We start from the raw sequence: 16,571 nt of genomic DNA, 5'->3' as shown, positions 1-16,571 counted from the left end.
TGAGTGGCTTAGTCACAGTCCTGCAGAGATGGAGTGATGCTTGGGCCTCAGCTTTGGTTCACTGCAAAGCTCCTAGGACAGCAGGACTTATCTGCCCAGGACAGGTCAGCATCCTGGTGGTGGAAGGGGTGAGAGGGATAGCTGGGCAAACCCAGAAATTCCACCAAACTCTCTACACCCCTGCTTTCTGTTTCATTTTGCAATCTCACAAAGGCTGGAAGGGACTTCAGTAAGCTGAGGTCATAGTTAGCTTCCAGATTTCCTCTCCTATTCTCAGTGCCCTGGGCAGTAAGCAAGGCCTCAAGTCTGGTCTGATTGACTCAGATGGGTTTTACATTCTGTTTGGTGTGTATTCTGCCTCTCTTCTATGCTGCGCTTGGGCCAGAGAGCGCCAGCTGATCACAGAGCTCTCCCCAGATTCAGCCTCAGAATTCCCAACTCAACATACTTGGCCAATGGTATCAGTGGATTAGACTTGGTGGGAGATTTGAAAACTGTTTGGAACTCTTTTTTAGAACACCTGTCTCTTCTGGTGGGGATCCTTGAGAGCAGTTCAGCCCATTGGCCAAGAGATCATTTCTATCACCTCCCTGGGATTCCTCCAATCCAGAAGTCCGCAATTCTGTGCCTCATTTGGACCACTTCTATCTTACAAGAATCAACAAGCCAGTCTGATGTGTGACTTACAACAGTGTCTGACCTTAGGCAAACAGGTGAAGCTACGTAGAAGCTACATCCAGGCCTGCCCTTGAGTCTCTGCTAATGTGAGCAACACCACAGACCCCACCCAATGGCCTGCCTCGCTCTGAGGTCAATGCCATCTGGCCGCCAGCTGCTGCTCCAGAGGCCAGTTCCTGACTCATTAGCTATAGCCCACAGCTGGGTGTTTGGGGGTACTAGCCCCCCTCCTGCTCATGTTCTCCCTCATTCACACTAGTGCTGAATGAACCAATTAATCACCTAACATTGTTAAGTGTACTAATTATATTCGCTCTTGAAACTTGTGGAACAATTATTTACTGTCTGCCTTATGAGCTATCCATTATGGTGATTGTAGACAGCATGTCACTTTTCTCGAGCCAAGACAGAGGAGGCTGAGCCAGGCTCCCAGGTGGCTTCTCAAGAACTCTTGGAGGGCTTTGCCCAAGCTCAGGGTGCATCCAGTAGATATGGAAAAGACAGTGGCCTCATCCTGGGGATAGGTATTGCCATCTAGTGAGGGGAGAACAACTCTGATCTGAAATGAAATCTTTTCCTTGAAACCACTGAGTACTACCCTGGGGACTGTACTACTTCCTTTTTTACCTGTGTCTCTGGGACTGTGTATGGTGCCCTCCATAGTCAGGTTTGGGGAACAACTTCAGAAATCTATTAAGAATCTATGCATTTCTTCCTGTTGCCTCAAGTGTAGGGTTCTGATTGCCAATTTCCATGCTAGACCCACATCCTGTTTTCTTGTACCCTCTCCTTGGAAGAGAGCTGGTGCCTCTGACTAGGACTTTTGCTAAAAGAATGAAAGAAAGGAGGTCATGACCAAGGGGAAGAAGGATGAGCTCTATCCATCTGCCTGGACCATATTCTTGTCCTCTAAGGCCACTGGTTTTAGAGCACAGGCAATCTGCCTCTTCTCTGCCTTTCAGCCCCCATCCCTGCAACTACCTGGTAACAGTGTATGATGCTGTCAGGTAAGCCGGTGTTTATTCAGACACACAGCAGGCCCAAGCAGGCTGGGGCTCCCGGTCCCCTGGGCTCCCGCCCCCATCTCAGCCCTCCTACCACCTCCAGTGCACCTTTCCAAAGCAGAAAGCACTTAGAGCCCACTGCTGAGCCCAAATCTATTACTGTGCGGAGAAATGCACTTTGTCACCACACACATGACAGGCTCCAGATGGGCTGGGGGGAGCAGTGGAGCCCCCACTGACCCTGGCCTGCCAGGCCTCTCTTCTGCTCCTGTAGGGGGAGGCAGGCGGGCCAAGAAGCTCCTTAGTTCTGATCATATCAGCTGAGAAGCCCTCACCACCATACAGCCCCCACAGATTCCAAACAGACCACCACCTATTTGAACGCTCATGGGTATCCCTAAAACACATTAACACACCTAAAAACAAACTCCAAGGGCTGGGAATGTGGTTTAGTGGTAGAGTGCTTGTCTAACATGCATGAAGCCCTGGGTTCAATTCTTCAGTACCACATAAACAGAAAAAGCCAGAAGTGGTGTTGTGGCTCAGGTGGTAGAGTGCTAGCCTTGAGCACAAAAGAAGCTCAGAGACAGTGCCCAGACCCTGAGTTCAAGCCCCAGGATTGGCAAAAACAAAAACAAAAATTCCAAATTTCACCCTCCACCCTATACCCCAAAAACTCAGTCTCTCACTCTGCAAATAGTAAGAAATCAGAGTCTGTTTTCTAAATAGCAAATTGCTTACTCCTCCTCCTCTGCACTCACGATTTCTTGTATGGACCACCATCTTCCTAATAGGCCCCCACTTCCCCTTTCCCTGTATTAGTCTGGCTCTTGCTGCTATAACAGTGTAATTGTGCAGTTATACAGAAAACATGAAGCTGGGCACTGGTGGCTCACGCCTGTAATCCTAGCCACACAGGAGGCTGAGGTCTGAGTATCTCCATTCAAAGCCAGCCCTGGCAGGAAAGGCCATGAGACTTTTATTTTCAGTGTACCACCAGAAAATTGGAAGTGGAGTTGTGGCTCAAAATAGTCAAGCACTAGCTTTGAGCAAAAGGACTCAGGAACAGTGCATAGGCTCTGAGTTCAAGACCCATGCCTCCCAGCCTCACCTCTCCAAAACGATGACTATTTAGCTCACAGTTTAGAATCTGAAAATACAAGATGGTTAGACCCATCTATTCAGCCTCTACTATTCAGGCCACTTGGCTGGGTTCACAATGATATACAAGTGAAAAAGAATCATCCAAGTGCAGAAGGGGTCACAAGACAACTGGGTCTTGTGAGAACTGGCTCCCAGAGACCAGCATTAACCACTTCTATGGGTGGTGCTTCCAAGACCTAATTTCCTACTGCCAGGAAGGGAAGTGTTACCTCTTAAAGGCAACATGCTTCTCTATTGACACTCTGTGGATCCAGCTTCCAAAAGGAACCCTTAGGGACACTCTGAATGTGTCCAGCTCACAGCAGGCCCCTGCCTGGAAGACTCCCCAGCAGCTGGTCTGAGCTCTGCGACACACATCATGACTCTATCCATAGTTCCCTAGGGTTCCCTGCTGCTGCATGGTCACTAGTAGAGTCTCCTCCCTGGCCTGGCCTGTTAGCTCCGTGCTCCTGCATGCCACACACACCTCTTGGCCTCCCCCAGTTGCCCTGGCCTCCTCCACCCTTCATTCCAGCTTCGCCACCTTGAGACACAGCACCACCCATATGCAGAATTCCCTCCTCACCTTCATCCTACCTGATGTCTACTTGACCTGCCAGGCTCAACCATGCACCATTTCTGCTAGACCCCAGGCTGGGTCAGGCACTTGACTCTCTACTCAGAGCCCCTGGGCTTTCCTAGGTCACCAATATTACTTTGTTCTCACAGGGCTCTTTGATTGCCATTTGTTTCCTACTGGACTGGAAGAGTCTCAAGTTAGAGTCATGTCTGTTTCTGCTCATTATTGTGTTCCCAGAGTCTACATAGTGCCCAGCATTAAGAAGATATTGCAAGACCTGTTTTGAAGGAATGACATCTCAGGAACCTGCCTCACAACTCTCTCTTCATTTCTATCTAATAAGACAGACAGGAAACACCAGCTCTCAAGTTTCTCCCTTTCATTCATTCGGCAAGTATTCACAAAACAGCTACTACATCTCTGACACTGCAGGGCAGGGGTGCCACTCTGACTGGCCCCTACTGCCATGGACATGCTGTCCACACACCAGCTAGTGAGCCCCAGAGTTATGAGTGACAGGCGTGAGGCTTCCCCGAGCTGGGAAGTCTGATCTGAAAGAGGCCAAGCCTGGGTTCCAGCTCACAACTTCTCCAGTTCCTGACTTATGGTTGGTGCTTTCTACCTGCCTAGAACATTCCCCTCACATTCACTCATCCAGCCATTTAGACTTGCAGGAAAATAATGACAACTGTATGTGATCCAAGGGCTGTTCTAGGTCATGCGTGTTTCAGCTTGGCTATAATCTTTTCTAGGAAGCTGGAATAGCCCACCCAGTTACCTTAACTTGGGCCAGGGGTGCCTTCTGTAGACTTGGGTCCAAAGTTTTGTATAGCTGCCTTATTCCATTTGCCACATTGCATCTGGATTACTTGCATAACATTAAACTTCCAAGTGTCAGGTGTTGGTGGCTCAAGCCTGTAATCCTAGCTACTCAGGAGGCTGAGATCTAAGGATTATGGTTCAAAGCCAGCCCAGGCAGGAAAGTCTATGAGATACTAATCTCCAATAAACTACCTGAAAACCTGAAGTGGCCCTGTGGCTCAAGTGGTAGAGTACTAGCCTTGAGCTGAAGAGCTCAGGGACAATGCTCAGGCCCAGAGTTCAAGCCCAACAATTGACACACAAAAAAAAAACCCAAAACAAAAAAACAAAAAACAAAAACCAAGCCAGGCGCCAGTGGCTCACATCTGTAATCCTAACTACTCAGGAGGCTAAGATTTGAGGATCATGGTTCAAAGCCAACCCGGGCAAGAAAATCCATGAGACTCTTATCGCCAATAAACCACTAGAAAACTGGAAGTGGTACTATGGCTCAAGTGGTAGAGTGCTCATCTTGAGCTGAGGAGTACAGGGACAGCACCCAAACCCAGAGTTCAAGCCCCACAGCCGAAAAAAAAATAAACTTCCACACAGCTGCTTTACTCTCACCAGGACCCCAGGACCACTATATGCCTGCCTGGTACAGAGCAGTTTTCCCAAAATGCATTTTCAGCACTAACCAATTGCTTCCACTGCATGCCACGAATAGACCTTACAGGTAAAGGGAGTATACCTTGGGCAAAGGGAATGAACACAGAGAAGGAGATCTGTCAGGCCATGCTGCACTGAGGACAAAAGAGCTTTGGGAGAAGCTGTGGAGAGGGGACATAAAGTAGAAGACTGCGGTTTCCCTGCCTTGGACCTGAGGGCACCCTGACCATCAGGTCAGAGGGCAAATGAAGTCACAGAACCAGAAGTTCTCAGTGAGGGGATAGCTATGCCATTACCAGATCCCATCAGTACATTGTTTTCTTTCCTTTCCTTTCTTTCTTTCCTTTTTTTTTTTACATCTTTTTACATTAGTTTTAGCACCAATTAATTTCATTTTGACATGTCTATGTATGCATGAAATAGGCCTTGATCAGCCTTACCCCCTCCATCACTCTCCCTCATCCTCTCCCCACCTCCCAAACCAATCTCAGCGAGCTTCATTGTTCCATTTTCACACATATTCATAAAGAGTTTGACCATATTTACACTCTCCTCTCCATATATGCTCCCCACCCCACAATCTCACTAGTACCACCAGTACACCCTGGACCAGATTCGTTTTACATCCCTGTCCTTTAGGATGCGCATGTACTGGTGCTTGAACTCAGACTCTTTTGGCTTTTTTTGTTCAAGGATGGTGCTCTACTATTTAAGCCATAGTTCCACTTCAGGCTTTTGGTGGTGACTAGGATATAAGAGTCTCACAGATGGGCTGGGAAGGTGGCTCAGTGGTAGAGTGCTTGCCTTGCATGCATGAGGCCCTGGGTTCGATTCCTCAGCACCACATAAGCAAAAAGAAAAAAGCCGGAAGTGGCACTGTGGCTCAAGTGGTAGAGCACTAGCCTTGAGCTGAAGAGCTGAGGGACAGCGCCCAGGCCCAGAGTTCAGACCCCACAACTGGACCCCCCCCCAAAAAAAAGAGTCTCACAGACTTTCTTGCTCCTGATGGCTTTGAACCACAGTCCTCAGATCTCAGCCTCTTGAGCAGCTAAGATTAAAGCATGAGACACGGGCACCTGTCTTCACCTTTTAAATTTGTTCCAAGGGGTCTCACTGTGGATTTCACATCTGCATATGTTATACTTTCATTAGATTGAGTCATTTGCTTCCTTCCTCTTTACACATTATTAAATGACACACTGTATCTTAGAAATGTGTCAATACTATGTGTCAATTGAAAAATATTATTAATAAAGCAGAAAGTGTTGGGAGACACCAGCTTGGAGACCCTATAGCCCTCCACTTTTGGCCTTGTCTAGCCTTGGCTCTGGTATTTCCCTGGGGTCATCCACCATGTATGACCTCCCGGTGTTGCCTATCACTGATACTCATGTGCCAAGGGGCACAAGATAGCCTTGGCAGTCCCTTTGCCTCCTGCCTGGAGAGCTGTCACTCAAGATAATGTTTGCCACACTTCCTCAAGGTCCCCGGAGAGGCCTTCCTGCCATTACACCAGCTCTCCCTATGCCTGCTTTGTTCCTCTATGTGGCCAGTACACATGGACTTAGGTATAGCTTTGTGTGTGCCCCCAGATGAAGCTACCAATAGCAGGGACTCTGGGGGTTTGTCCAGTTCTGAGAACAGGGCCCTCCACACAGCAGGTTTTCAAGAAAAATTTCTCATCTAGATAAATAAACAATTGAATGAGCAGGGACAGCTAGAATGTAGCATGTGGCACTAAAGGTTTCCAGGCTCAAAGGACAGCAAGCTCTTGGGGAAGGGGGGTCAGGATGTGGCCCCCTAGGGAGCAAGGATCCATTAGTACCTACCCTACAGCTGCTTCAGGGGACACCACCATGCGCATTGGTTAGGACAGCCTGAAGATGAAATTTTCATAAAATCTAAGGGTAGGTAAGAACCTCCTAATGGGTTTCCTACAGGCCAGGGGTTCCACCACCCCTTATCCTCACCCCTCTTTACCTTTTAGATGCTAAACCCCACCTTTCCCTCTATCATCCCTCTTTCTTCTCAGCAGGACTAAGGAGATTAAATAAGTAAGATCAGGAAAGATTAGCTGGAAGTGACTCTTTCCAAGTGCCTTACTGCTTCTCCAAGAGGTGAGGAAGGGTGGGTGCAAATCTCTCCTTCAGCCACAGCACATGGGATGTATGTGGCTCCTTCCTCTCCCACAACCCCTCCACGGTCCTACAGCCCTGACCTTGGCCCTGACCCTAGTCCCAGGCTGAGCCCAGGTCACATACTGCACCAACTATGAAAAGACCCTAGCAACGGGTCATTCTTAAGCCTAAAATCTAGCCATAAAATAACTCCCTAACTGTGGAGAAAGTGGAATATCACCAGATGGACTCCTGACTAGCTGAGAAGTCAAGTATAAGTGATATGACTCCTTTGAAGACAGAGAGGGTTAAAGAAAGAGGCTCTATCTCCTTAGCCCTGGAAGCTGTGGCCAATGTGCTCTGCCTCAGGTCTTGCCTATGAGTGGCACTGGTGAGTGGCCCTTATTTCATGCCTATGGAATGGGGTACCTGTGGATGTAGTGCATCCCAGGGCCATGCATTTCAGGCCCTGGGCTGGGTGATCACTCCAGTGCTCTCTTTGGTGATGGTCACTCATGGGTTAACTTCCCTGCCAGCCTCCCCACTCTTGTAGCAGGAGGAACAGGAGAGGTGGGCGTGGGCTGCAGGCCCTGATTGCAGGCAGGCCTGTCCAGTCCCAGCCTGAGACTCCTCCACTCTGCCTCCCCCCTGAAAAGCTGGGGGTGATTGGAACCCCTTGTGCTAGGACTGATTAGGCCTGATTTCACCAGCCTGCTCCCACCTCTGGAACCTTCCTCTGTTATTAAAGTTGTTTTCCATCCACTCTCTTGGTCCACTGGATGAGGTGAGCTTATTCGATTTGATTTCTCCCTCCACCTCCCCCCACTTTTTTCCCTTTCCTCCCATCTCCGTCCACCATATCTCTGGCAAGAGATCAGTAAAAACCAGGAAAATTAACTTTAAACCTTCAAGTAAAAATAGCTATAATAAAGCCTGTGCCTAATAAAAGCTTCATCTAATGTAACTTTGATTAAAAGCTGAGACCTGCCTCTTCCTCCTCCCCACAAGCCACAGGGGCAAGGCTGGCCCTTTAAAACAGAGGTGGAGAGGTTGGGGTTTGGAGGTGTGGGTGGGGGGAAACAAGCCTGCTCTCATATCCAGTCTACTTTTTCTCACCCTTTTTTCTTCCTCACAGGCTTTGTTTTGCAAGTATGGGGCCCATCAAGAATCCCAAAGATCCACCTGCTCATCTTTACTCCACCCTCCAGGATTCAGGCACTTCGGAAAAGCAGCAGCTCCCAGCAGGCTTAGAGCCCTCAACCCCATGCAGGGGTGTGACTAGAAATGGGGTGCTATTGCACCCTAAGCCCTGACCATCCTGGAACCAGAGCGGGGTGATCAGAGTACCCAGGTGGGCTTCTATTTTCCCATCTGTCAAATGGGAAGAGAGCTTTCTTGCTCTTTCTTTTCTTTCTGACTAGGTCTTGCTTTATAGCCTATGCTGGCCTTGAATTCACAATCCTCCTGCCTCAGCCCACCTAATGCAAGGATCATAGACACATGCCATCCTACCTGGTCTAAGAACCTTTCTCCTTGCTAGATTAGCTGGAAGAAGTATAAGGACTCATGGTAAAGTTCGCACAACTGATTATGGTAAGATGGTTAACTTCCTATTTGCTCCCATGTCAAATTTCCTGTGAGGAGCCAGGTGTTGGGGTTGGTACAGGACACTTTCTGGACCTAGTACAGGCAACATCACTGCATATGATCCATCATAAATATACACTGGCCAATGGCCCCAGGGACAGGACTCTGGAGAGAGTATTGCCACGCATACCTTCTGGACAGTGAGAGTAGAGGGAAGCCAGGGGCTAAGCTCCTAGCCTTGGTGCTCTGCCCTGTTGTAGGAGCTACTGGCCACACATTTGCTGAGTCTGTATTACTGGGCTGCTCCTAGAAGCTTGCTTACCCTTGTGTTTCAAATAAACCTAGAGCAATGCAGAGATGTCAGCACTGGACACATCATTCACAGGGGCCACAGCTGCAAACTCACATTTCCCTTTCCCTTTGAACACCCTACTGCAAAACTATGGGGCTGCAGGCCCACTAAAGTTCCCTGCAAGCTGTCCTAGCAGGTATTCCCTATTTAGAGCTGGAGTGGAGCTTAAAAAACCCTCTCTGCCTGAGCCTCCCTTTTGAAGGGGGAGAGGGGAGCCGAAGTGTGGCAGCTTGAGCCAAGCCTGGCTGCTGGCCAGGGTGGCTGGGTTTCATTCACCATTCCCAGCCTTCTCTCCCTCAGGGCACTGGGCTGTGGAGGAAGAAGTCTAGTGCTTTTCAATTTCACGCCAGGTGTCTGTGGCCAGGACTTGGCTGGCCTTATCTCATCGGCCTCCTGCCCAGGTGGGCGTCTGCAGAGCTCAGCCTTGCTATAAAGCTCAGAGCAAGGCTGCCTTGGGGACAAGACTTGCAGGCAGAGGGAGACCTTGGGGTCCTGACATCTGCGCTGCGAGCTGAAGTTAGTCACAGATAATTCCTGATGCTCAGAGATGGAAGATCTTTGCTGGCTATTTCCTTCTCAGTCCATTCTTTTCCAAGGAAACCTGAGGCTCTGGAGACAGCAGGTCAAACAGAGCAGATGGACCTAGGATCCAGCCTCAGGCACAAGGCCTGGTTCTTATAACTACAAAACTATGCCACTCGTCTCTCTCTCCAACTATGCAGGAGCTCCCTAAAGGGTCTTCCCATACTGAGAGACCTTTCCCTCCTGCCTGTGACCAAGACACTTCTTCTGCCAGCTTCAGTTTTCAGGTCTGGAAAATGGGGAGAGAATACCTTACTGTCTTTTATGAGTTCAACTCAGGGATCAGGAAACCATGATCAAAGATAAAAACTGCATGTCTTTGTTCAAACCACCAGCTCAGGATTTTTTTAATATACATATTTTATTGTAAAGATACTGAACAGAGGGTACAGTAATGAGTCCATTTCCTATCGAGCATTGTTATCCCCTCCTTTGTTTTACCCCTACCATCACTTTCCTCCCCACTTCCCCAACTCCTCCCTCCCCCAACCTTCTGAAACATGTCAAGTTCCTTTTCAACGGTGTCTTGTACATCTCGTTGTTACAATGGGCCATCCTGTATTATTTCAGCATTTTGTTATTTCCCTTCCCCTACCCAAATTAGAAAAATGTATATACAAGATGTAAGAAACCGAATCAAATACAGTGACTCGGGATTTTTTTTTTAACATGTTTAACTATTTAGGGAAAAGATCAAAGGAATATTTCATGTCAAGTAAAAATTACATAAAATTCAAATTAAGCATCCATAAAAGAATGTTGGTTCACAGTGGGGTTGCTTGTTTGTATGTTGCCTATGGTGGCATTTGTGGGACAAGGGAGTCCAATGGCTGTGAAAGAGACCACATGATTTGCATGTCCCAGGAGAAAATGTGAGGTCCTACCTGCATACCCCTGAAGTCCCTTTCAATGTCTGGTGTGAAGAGGTTTCTTTCTAGCAGTCTCAAGCTTTGGGGACCCACTTTCCAATAACTGTCCAGCTCCAGGCTTGTATTCCCTAAGTCTCTGCTCCTACCCACATCCTGTAGCCCACAGGTCCATGGGCTCCCTGCCCTGCTGGCTATGGGTTAAGTGTGTTGTCCATAAGCAAGTAGCTGTGTGGCTGGCGCAGGGCCGGAGGAGAGGAATCAGAGCGGGTAATTGCCGCGTGAAAATGACAGCACAGCGATTTATCCACCCCAAACTGGGCTCCGGCATACCAAGAGGCAGCCTGCGGCCAGGAATCAATACCACCCCAGAGGAGGGATTATTAGGGAGAGAAGGGGCTTGGAAAGATCCATAACAGCCTGATGACTGTCTATTTCCAAGGGGGCCATCAGCCGCATGAGAATTGCATGCTTGGAGCAGGGCTCTGTAACTTGTGCCAGGAAGGCTGGTGACAGCTGTGAGGCTTTCTCCTTACCTTGCTCCTGACCCGGTTAGGTGAGAACTACTCAAGAGGAAACTAGGGGTCCTACAAGCCAGCTTTGGGATATAATCAGTGATGGAAACAAACTGAAGACTTAGTCCCAACCCTAGCCCCAACCTGGTCTTCTGGATCCTGCTTGGCACATCAAGGGGCCCCTACCCCCTGCCCTGCAAGGCCCTGGGGGTGGGAAGCTATCTGGCTGTTGGGAATTGTTGGAGGAGGTAGGAGGGGGCACCTCATTCTGAAAGGGGATTCCCTAGTCAATCTCAGGGCCTTCTTCTCTTTTCTCTGTCCCAAGAAGCCAGGAAGGGGTTATTACTGCCACTTTATCTCTTAGGGGAGTAAATGTAGAACTTCTTGGGGGTGGTAAAGACTACAGCAGGTCTTCACAAAGAGCACATGTGGGGATTGAGTAGGGACAACAGGGCAGTCCTCACTCCTGTCAATCTCAAAGACCAGCAGCAGCTCTAGGCTGAGGAGGGTGTGTAGGCAGGATGTTCTGCTACTACGGTCTTGAAACACCTACACCAAGACTGCTGTGAGCCTAGGGTACAACACTGTGAATCACTATGTCAAGCAGCCATTGACAAGTAGAATATGGGGAGGCAGAGGAACACAAGCTACTTCCTGGTCCCATCTAGGGGTTCTCCTAGTGCGGATGATGGGGGGACAACAGGAGAGGGAGAAAAAGAAACGGGGAGACAGATGGATACTGAGGTTGAAAGTCAGACAGGAGTGAACTGAATAAAGGAAAGAGACAAAAGACACTGGTCACTCATACCTGCAATCCAAGCTTCTCAGGAGGCTGAGATATGAGAATAGAGGTTCAAAACTAGCCCAAGCAGGAAAGTCCATGAAACTCTTATCTCCAACTAACCACCAAAAAGCCGGAAGTAGAGCTGTGGCTCAAGTGGTAGAGTATTATCTCTTGAGCAAAAAAACAAAAAAGCAGCTCGGGGACAATGACTAGGCCCTGAGTTCAAGCCCCGGTACCCGCACAAAACAAAAGAAAAAGAAAAGAAATAAAGATAAAAAAGAGACCAAGAGAGATGTTTATGGAGAAGGGAAAAAGAAGATATGGGAGAAAGAAGAGATGGGAGAGGAGGGGAGGGCAGAGCAAAGGATGGAGGGCAAGAGGACTTGAGCCTGTATGTTCTCCAGGCAGAAGCAAGGTGGATTTGGAGCTCAGCCCTCAGGAGAGGCAGGAGCAAACTAGATTTGGAAATGAGAGATAAAAGGAGCTGTTAGGCCACCAGTTTTGCTTCATTTATTTCATCAAGGTTTGACATGTGTTTAACAACAAAGCCACAAACTGGGAAAGAAAGAAAGATGAGACAGTAGGAGTTTATTTCCTGTTTGAAGGAGCCAGGAAGTGTGGAGTATCTGGTGGTGAACAGGCTGGGAGTACAAGCAGTCTGTCCTGTTCTGGGGGTGCTTTATATGGGGGTTCCCTCTGGATTTCTGGCTGGGGTGCTTCAGGCATCTTCCCTATGTGGGGCACTCTCCCCCATTTCTCCTTCCCAGGAAGAGAAATGTGGAGTGGTGACCACGTAGAGATACAATGTGAGAAGACACACTGACTCCTATTTTCCTGAAGCTTAGGTCTGGACTGCAAGAGGCCAGCACTGGGAACTCTCTAGGAGACAGGTGAACCATTTTTCAGGGTCAAAGTCAAGCAAGTAGAGCCATCACACTTGCTTTCTGATCCCAGCCCCTTAACCAGCCACTTAACCAACCTTGGGAACCCAGCAGGTCACGGCCTCCAGCCTCAGTTTCCTTTTCTTCTCTTTCCTTTCTTCTCTTTCCTTTCTTCTCCTTCCTTCCTTCCTTCCTTTCTTTCTTTCTTCCTTTCTTTTTTTGTTTTTGTTGTTGATCGTAGGGGCTGAACTGTGGGCCTGGGTGCTGTCCCTCAGCTCTTCAGCTCAAGGCTAGTGCCCTACCACTTGAGCCACAGCACCACTTCCAGCTTTTTTCTGCTTATGTGGTACTGAGGAATTAAACCCAGGGCCTCATGCATGTGAGGCAAGCACTCTACCACTGAGCCAACTTCCCAGCCCATTTCCTTATTTTCTATAGCTCTAAGAACACCTGCCCTGCCAACTTCACAGGATCTGGCAAGGACTTAGTAAAACTGGGCAGGAAAAGCATCTGGTGCACTTTGGGAATGAAAATGTGCTCATTTAAAGAAACATATATAGCAATGATTGACTGTTGGCTCCCAGGAGTGGATGGTACGTAGTACCAACAAGAAGGCAGTTTTGTAGCTGCCTGTCATTTTCTAGACCTGGCCTCTGCATCAGACAGTCCTGATGTACTTACCCAGTGTACTGTTTTGCTAAAATCAGATTAATTCAAGAATCAGAAAAATCAGCCAGGAAGAAAAACAGTGGGGATCAATCATGTACCCCAAAACACATAACTTTCCTTGGAAAGGCCCTTCAACTCTGAGTCAAGGTGCTGGAATTCTTAGAGGTCAGAGGAGATTGTGCTATAAATCCAGGACAGCCAGGTTGTTACAGCCCCTTGGGAGACCTGGTGGCAAGTTATTTAGTACCTGCTAGAGGCTATGTGGAGTTCACAGCTTAGGGTTTGCCCTCAGCTTGTTTGAAAAAATGAACTTGCTTGTCATTTTTCCCACTGTTACCATAGTGACATGGTGCTGTTCCAGGGGGGAAAGGGCTAGGGAGGGGTGCTGACATGTCCCTTTTCTTTACCTTGCTGTATAACTTGCCCTGACTCTGGGGTCTCAGTTGCTCCTGTGTGTAACACGGGCAGTGCTGGCTGCCTGATCACACCTGGGAATACACATGATTGGTGAAAGTCACTCTATGTGTGGCTCCTATGAGAAGGGGACCCCTCCCCTCCCGGAGTTCAGTCCCAGCTCTGCCCTAAGCTAGCTGTAGGGAAGGGAGTCATCAGTTTGTCATATGCTTCAGATCAAGAGCCAGGAGATAAAATAGTGTTGGGAGTTGAGGCCACAGCGATTTGTTTCTCCCAGAGTTCCCACTGTGAGGTTTTAGGATGAAAAGTGCACAAATGAGAGGAGAAGCCCCAGGCTGGGTGTGGTTTGGGGGACAGATCGGGAGAGGGAAACCTGGACCAAGGAGACAGGCAGGCTGCAGAGACAAAGTCCATGGTGGGTGGGGGGGGGGGGGGGGACTGCACAACAGATACAGAGTTCAGAGTTCAGTTCTTCTGGGACAGGCCGAGTAAGAAGGAATAGGATTGATTACTCTGACTTTTTAAGGAAATATAAAGAGCCACTTGGAAGAGGCAAAGCCATTACCAGCTGCATTGTCCTCTGCACAACAGTACCAGAGAAAAAGATCCCTCATATTACTGTGTTTTCTTGCATTTTGACTTTATGGGGGGAGGGAGTTGTTGGTGGTGATATTCTGCTAGCTAAAGAAAATGTGAATGGAGGATGACTGCCCCTCCCTGCTGTGTCGTCCATCAGACCCCTGACGGATCATGTCCCCAGCTCTCTGTTGTGTTTATTACTATTAATGACTTTCTCGTTATGGCTTGGCTTCGAAACATAACCGATGGTCCTGAGAGAAATTGTATTATTTCCACACATTATTCAATTAGAGAACCAAACTGTGCTTCCACTGGGGGAAGGAGGGGCTGTGTACCCCCAAAGGGCAGGCATTTGCCTCTTGCTCCCATCTTCCCAATTGCCACGGTCTGCCCCCACCTCAATTGTGGGTCTGGTGGCAATTGGAAAGCTGAAGGTAGAGGACTGGGTTGGGTGGTTCCAATGTTCAAGTCAAAAACAATTTGGCACCTCTGACAGCAGCCACACAAACCAACATCCCAATTATCTTAACTTGTTCCTGTTCTGCAGCCAGTCCACTCAAGACCACAGATTGATGATCAGTGTGTCCTCTGCTACAGTCTCCAATCTGCCCCTTTCCAACCTAAGTCTAGCCCTATTGCAACCTGAGCTTCTATCCACAGCCCTGAAGCCCCACCTACTTGCGTCCTATTCACTGATAGTCTTCCTCCTGCCTGTCTTACTGTGTCATGCCATCACTCAAACTTTCAGTGGCTCATTATTTCCACTGCAGCAAATGCAAACCCTCTGCTTGCTTCCCAAGCCCTCCATGGTCTGTTCTCTCATTTCCACCCGCCATGCCTAGAGCCTTTCCTGGCCCAGCCTCCTCATGAGTCTAACTCTCAACCCACACCCCAAGCTGGCTGCTAAAATATGCCCCTCGGTTGCCTTGGCATCTGTCTAGCCTGCACTCAGGTTCATGTATGTCCCAATCTCCCTAGAAAGAGACCTCCCTGCCCACACTCTGCCTCCCATCATCCCATATCCCAAGAGGAACCCACTCCTATGTTCTGTCTCTACAATGTCCTACTGACTTCTGGGGCAAGCTGTCTTTCTGTGGTGGGAAGGTGATTAACTGAGGGCAAAGGCCATGCCAGTGCAACTCTGGTGACATCCAGACTCAAGCAACCAGTCAGTCCTCTGGGTGGAGATAGAGGACTTTGGCCGAGAGCATTTGTCCCATCCTTTGTGAGTCCCTGGATTGTCTTGGGATGACACGTAACACGGTGTCCCAACTCAATGTCACCCAGAGAGAGCTGTCTACTCAGCATGGCTCAGGGACAGCAGGGTGGAGATGTGATACTACTTTCCTGGCATAAATCATCATATCAAGTCCATATGGGGGAGGGTGGGCCCTGGCAGTTCCCTGGGGAGAAGGGTACACAGTGGCCTGTCCCCTCCAGTGACTAGCCCAGGGCACATCCTTGAGGTCTGGGGAGCACTCACTACCCTACTCCTATGCAGGGCACAAGCCAGATTTTCACCCCCAGAGCTCAGGGCAGTAAAAGCCCATTCCAGTGGCTTCTATGAATGATGCATCTCTCCTGTCTCTTAAGATACACTGAGTGGCCCCTCTGGCAGCAGCTGACACCTCATGCTCCTACCCACACATGAGCCATTGTATGACTTGCCCCTTGCACAAGCCTCAGGGAAGCGGGAGAGCCTGTCCCTATGTGCTGGGTTCTGAGCTCATCCTGCTCCCAAAGAAGATGATAATCTAATCAAGAATGCAAAGTAGGGACAAAGGGAGACACGGGCCATAATTTGCACTGTCTTTGGGCTGGAGGTTATAAGTGCCACCCTCCCGCCCCCTTCAGCCTGCTCTTCCCTTAGTTCCATGATGTCTTTCTCCTGCTCCATAAACCTCCAGCTCCAAGCCATAAAAAGTGCAATGAGCAGTCTGGATGGAGGAGATTGGGCATGGAGCAGGTAGTCAGCCATGCTTCTCTGAAGAGCTGTGGAGGGCAAGGGCTGCACAGAGGATTTGGGTCCTGAGAGCCCTCTCCTAGCAGCCAGTGTGGGGTTAGAGGACACAGGAGCCCCTTAGGCATCAGGCGAGGGCATGTTGTCTTCTATGGCTTGTATGATCTCTTTCCTCCAAGCAAGGCAGGGCCTTGAGGATGCTGGAGTTTACAGCAAGCAAACACCAGAGTCTTCAAACCTCATTTTCACTCACTGGTTCTAGGTGAGACCTTAGAACTGAGGCTATGTCCTTGGTGCCTAGTATAGGTGACACCTCAGAGCAGAACCACAGATAGCAGGAGTCAGAGCAGCGTAAAGAACCTTAAGACATCCCTGAGGTCAGCTGCTCTT

At 49.0% G+C, this 16,571-nt stretch overlaps 1 protein-coding gene across 6 annotated transcripts in view; it reads right to left on the bottom strand.

The window, feature by feature from the left end:
- The window catches only part of Cdh23 (cadherin-related 23), a 323,607-nt gene that overhangs the window by 229,242 nt on the left and 77,794 nt on the right, over window positions 1-16,571 (bottom strand). The gene's annotated exons all lie outside the window — the stretch shown is intronic.

The sequence above is a fragment of the Dipodomys ordii genome, unplaced genomic scaffold (genome assembly GCF_000151885.1).
Source record: "Dipodomys ordii isolate 6190 unplaced genomic scaffold, Dord_2.0 Scaffold86, whole genome shotgun sequence".
NCBI classification, from domain to species: domain Eukaryota; kingdom Metazoa; phylum Chordata; class Mammalia; order Rodentia; family Heteromyidae; genus Dipodomys; species Dipodomys ordii.
Note: the sequence above shows the minus strand (reverse complement) of the source record. Positions and strands in the feature narration are given on the sequence as shown.